Source organism: Alosa sapidissima, chromosome 14, assembly GCF_018492685.1.
Source record: "Alosa sapidissima isolate fAloSap1 chromosome 14, fAloSap1.pri, whole genome shotgun sequence".
NCBI lineage: Eukaryota > Metazoa > Chordata > Actinopteri > Clupeiformes > Clupeidae > Alosa > Alosa sapidissima.
Window position 1 is genome coordinate 2,818,912 of NC_055970.1, and position 5,000 is coordinate 2,823,911.

At 42.1% G+C, this 5,000-nt stretch overlaps 1 protein-coding gene and 1 long non-coding RNA gene across 5 annotated transcripts in view; both read left to right on the forward strand.

Moving 5' to 3' along the window:
* Positions 1 to 5,000, forward strand: part of LOC121681419 (carbohydrate sulfotransferase 8-like) — a 231,310-nt gene that overhangs the window by 165,162 nt on the left and 61,148 nt on the right. The window lies entirely within an intron of this gene.
* The window catches only part of LOC121681423, an 11,712-nt gene that overhangs the window by 601 nt on the left and 6,111 nt on the right, over positions 1 to 5,000 (forward strand). The gene's annotated exons all lie outside the window — the stretch shown is intronic.

The following is a 5,000-nucleotide window of genomic DNA, read 5'->3' on the forward strand; positions in this document are numbered from 1 at the left end:
TTTTTACTAAAAACAATACTAACTAGATTTTTTATCTTAATATAAGATTATAACACTTGGTAAGATAACATTTTTTGCAGTGTATGTATTTCTGTGTGCATATATATGGGAGCTCTTCAAAAGACTGCAGCCTAAGTGCTTGGTTGTCCATGCGTAGCATCTTGACAGGAGCATGTTGTTGTCAGATTGAACATCTCTTTACTGTTGATTCATTCAGAAGAAAATTAGCAGTGATTTATCACTGGCAGAGATAGCTTCACGTGAGATGTAGATGCCCCCAGAAAAGGATTCTAATAGCTTTGCAGCACCACTTGTTGAAACATAGATTTTTTTCAAGAGGGTGGATGTTGTTCTGCACACTGGAAAGATTTGTCTATGTCAATAATGATTATCAGCCATCCTGGCTCATTATAAAGCTAATAACAACAAATAAGATCCATGCCTCCGCATAATAAACGCTTCTTCTGAAAAATTCAAACACGGTATTATCTTGGAGAAAACAACCACCTAAAATAAGACTGCTTTTGTACTCTTTCATAGCATGGCTAATTGGCACTGAATTTAATTTCTTAACTTCCAAGCACATTTCTAAGCCACAAAAAATAGTCATCTTTTTAAAAAATCATATTGTTTGACTCGTGAATCCTGTGCCAAACATTCATTTCCATTCTCGTTTAGAGCTGAAATCCACAAGCCTCTCATTCGTTATTAATGCAGCTCATCAATTGCAAAGGCCTCTTTTCCCCACAGACTTATTTGGATATATTTGGAGAAATGTGAGGCACTGGCGGAGGTATTTCAGGGGAAATAATTGGATGAACACCAGGACAGATATCCTCCCATTTAACACAACAAGGCTCTGTTCAGTAATTCTATTACATTTTATTACAATACATATGTAATTGCACATGGCAGGATTGCTGGAAAGTTGCATTTATGAATCACACAAGTGCACCTAAATGCCTTGCACCCTCATATCAAATAGGTACAGATAATTCAAATCTAACATATCTTTTAATTTTATAATAATTCTAGACAGTTATAGCACTGCCTGCCTAATTACTCGTTCTTTAATTTTATTACAGCAGAATTGGGGGGAAAAAGAGGTCAGTGATTGCAGAGCCATAATTTGGCACAAAATGCCGCCATTCCCATCTCCCCAATTTGTTTGCCTGATTCAATAAGTCCCCTATCCCCTATCATGTTTTGTGTGCTGTTACTCTGTGTGTGTGGGTGTGTGTGCACTTGTGTGTGTGTGTGTCTGTGTGTGCGTACTGCAATGCTGCGTGTGTTTCCATATTTGTCACACATAAGGTCAGGCCACCACAAAGACGCACACTTCAAGCACACCCGTGTCATTATCAGATCAGCGTATTTTGCGAGCCTCCGTCAGGCTGGGCTGGCTTGTCTTTGGGCCAGCTCTGCTCCGTCAGGCTGGGCTGGCGTGTCTTTGGGCCAGCTCTGCTCCGTCAGGCTGGGCTGGCGTGTCTTTGGGCCAGCTCTGCTCCGTCAGGCTGGGCTGGCGTGTCTTTGGGCCAGCTCTGCTCTGCCCTTTCTCCTCCCCCCGCCACTCCGCGTGCTGCTAATGGGACCGTAATACAGATGATGGCAGAGTGAACAGGGCCCAGGCCGTAATTAACCATCATTGACCCCCCTCGGCTGCAATCACGCGCCACAGACAGGGAGGACAGCCTTCCATCAGAGTCACAATGAGGGGATTGGATTCTTGATGTCTGGTGGCGTTGAATGTAAGACATGACATTTGGATTTAGATACTCTAGGTGTAAAGGATATTATTGTGGACAACATTGTTTTGCTTTGTTTTTCATCTGTTTCATCTTTGTTTTTGCTCTAAAAGAATTTGAACTATATTGCTTCTGAGATATTGTACATGTCTATCTTATCGAGGGAATGATATCACAATGCATTAAAACTGTATTCAATATCTGCAATAAAGCTGGAACAGCAGGCTTTAATGCATACCGCACACATCAGAATACATGTAGAGCATACAGATAACACTAATTTGATCTGAGTTTTAGATGATGCTCAGTTTGACAGCATTTAATCGACTCTGATGCCAAGCTGGCCCAGGGCCAGCCATCGCTCAGAGCCAATAAGCAAGGCCAGTTATTTTTTATTTCAGTGAAAACTTCCGGGAGGCCCGATCCATCCATGTTCCTTTTCTGGCAAATATCACAGTTGTGCATTTGCAGGCAGAAATCAATACAATTTATCTCCCAGTCAGCGAAACCGAAGTTCTGGATTCGGTTGAGATAGAGCTAGACAGTCTGTTGAATACAAAATATCAGCACAACAGTGATGCACGCCTGTGAATGTCACTGTAGCTGCTGAAGAACTAATCTCTCTGATACCCTAACACCCACACGCCCAGACCCCAAATATCGAATGGATACATTTACGTCAGGACAGAAGTTAACAATATTGGGCTTCTCCTCAGAGGCCTACTATGGCTATGGCTGAAATCATGGACAGTGTTGAAGAAAGACACGTAGAATAGAGAGAGGTGATTACTCTCGCAAGCTAATTTACAACAAGCAAAAGGCCTCTACGCTCCCTTGCCCAAAGTCCCTCAGGCAATGGCCTTTACTTCCCTTTTATTTGCTCTCTGCTGACACCCTGTTAACCCTCTCAGGTCCTGGGAAATTAGAGCTGCAATGAGCTGCTGGCACTCAGAGCTTGAAACTGGGGCCTCCAGCTTGTGGCAAATCATTTACTTTGAATTGCTCTAGGGAAGGCAATCCAATGTGGTAGACATGTATTACATTTAGTAGCATGTCTGATGACTGAATAAGGATAAGCAGGAAGACCAGACCAGACCAGACCTTTTTTTAATATGTAAAAAAGAATGAGCATCAGTTATTATGACCGCCGCGCAGCGAAGCGGCGGTCATATAGGTTTAGTCAGATTTTTTTTTTTTTTCTTTTTTTTTTTTTTTTTCTTTTTCGCATGCCCAAATTTCCGTCAATGATTCCCGGGACACTGAAAGACCGGGGTACACGAAACTTGGTGGACATGTAACCCCACATGGATAGCATGGAACCATCGTTTTTCGTTTTGATCTGTAGCCCCCCCGCTGAATTGGACCCCCCGAAAGGAGGGTAGGGCAGACACAGTTTTCTGTGAATATCTCGAAAACCGTAGGGTTTAGGAGGACCATTTTTTTTTTGTATGTTGATCTCAAGGGGCCATGTCAACCCATTCCATAACCACTCATTTCATGTATAGCGCCACCTAGTTAAACACAAAAAAGTAAAAATGAGGTGGTGTAATTGAAGGTATCTGTGACCTAACATAGTCAAAACTGCACGAAATTGGAAGTGTAGGATCATTATGACACCCTCTGTATGCACGCCAAGTTTTGTGGAATTCCGTTCATGGGGGGCCACACAATAAATTAATTTATGTTACTATACACCAACTGGCCTGTAGGTGGCCGGAGACAGTTTTCTGTGAATATCTCGAGAACCGTAGGGCCTAGGAGGTCCACCTTTTTTTTGTATGTTGGTCTTAAGGGGGCATGTCAACCCATCCCATTACCACTTATTTCATGTATAGCGCCACCTAGTTAAAAATTAAAAAGCAAAAAATTAGGTGTTTTCATCTCAATATCTCTGGCTGACAAGGTCAAAACTGCACGAAATTAAAAGTGTAGGATCATTATGACACCCTCTGAATGCATGCCAAGTTTTGTGTACTTTCGTTCATGGGGGGCCTTACAATAAAATAATTTATGTGTACATTTAGTGACGTACACCAACAAGGATTCCCGGGACACTGAAAGACCGGGGTACACAAAACTTGGTGGGCATGTACCCCCACATGGATAGCATGGAACCGTCAATTTTCGTTTTCATCTGCAGCCCCCCCGCTGGACTGGACCCCCCGAAAGGAGGGTAGGGCAGACACAGTTCTCTGTGAATCTTTTATGGTATGTTGGTCTCAAGGGCCCACATCAACCTGGCTCATAATCACTCATTTGTGATTTGCCCCCCCCCCCCGGGTAAAAAATGAAAATCAGTAGGATTAAAAGAAAGCCAAAATAAATATTCATCATCATCATCATGGCTGCATTTTCAGTATTGGCGAGAAGTAGTCGTTTGTCCACTAGATGGCGCATCGTTGCAGTGAGACGTAATTTTGTTGGAAGTTAAAAGTGGGTTGGAAAAAACAATGGACGCTTCATACAAGGACTGTAATTTACCGCAGCGAACATCTAATAAGGATAGGACGATGTTCACATGAAGTGTAATTCCCATTTCTTCTTGAAGCCGAAATAAATCTGAGGATGTTTATTGGACATGCTTGGTTTTTACTGCAGGTACGTTAATCTTGTAATATCAATAAGGACCTAGGTAATGTTACCGTTAGCGTTGGTTGAGTGATGGAGGCATTTGATTTATTGCATTTGTAGAAAACTATAAATGCGGTTATACCAAGCAAATGTATAGCAGCACTGTTTGTATCTTTCGACTGTCATTTATTGCACGTGCTACAAAATCATTCTGTGCAATGGAAGATTTACCAACGTTACACCGGTCTGATACAGTTTTGCCTATACATACGTGAGACTGAGACGCCTGTTTATTTTGTTTTAAGTGCGTGCAGGGTGTGAGAGGGGAATCGATGTGCTTTGATTACAGCTTGGTAGTTGTAGTCTGTGAAATTAAAAAGCACGTGTGTGTGAAGTATCCAAACAATGACACCTTCATTTCATTATGGCTGCTTTAGCAAAACACCTTAAGCTACTGTGTGGGTCCCATTTAGAAGTGGCTACTTCATTCGCGCTTTCCTTGACTCATGGAGCTGCGTGAATCTTATTACAACTTTTCGCCACGATATGACAGTTTAAGTCCGCTTGATACTGTAAGGCGTAAGCCATTGGTTTCCAAAGGAGATTTTATTTGTGTCGCCAGCATAGCCTATTGACAATTTATGTTGTAAATAGGCCTACCTTATAATCCTACCTGTAGCTTAG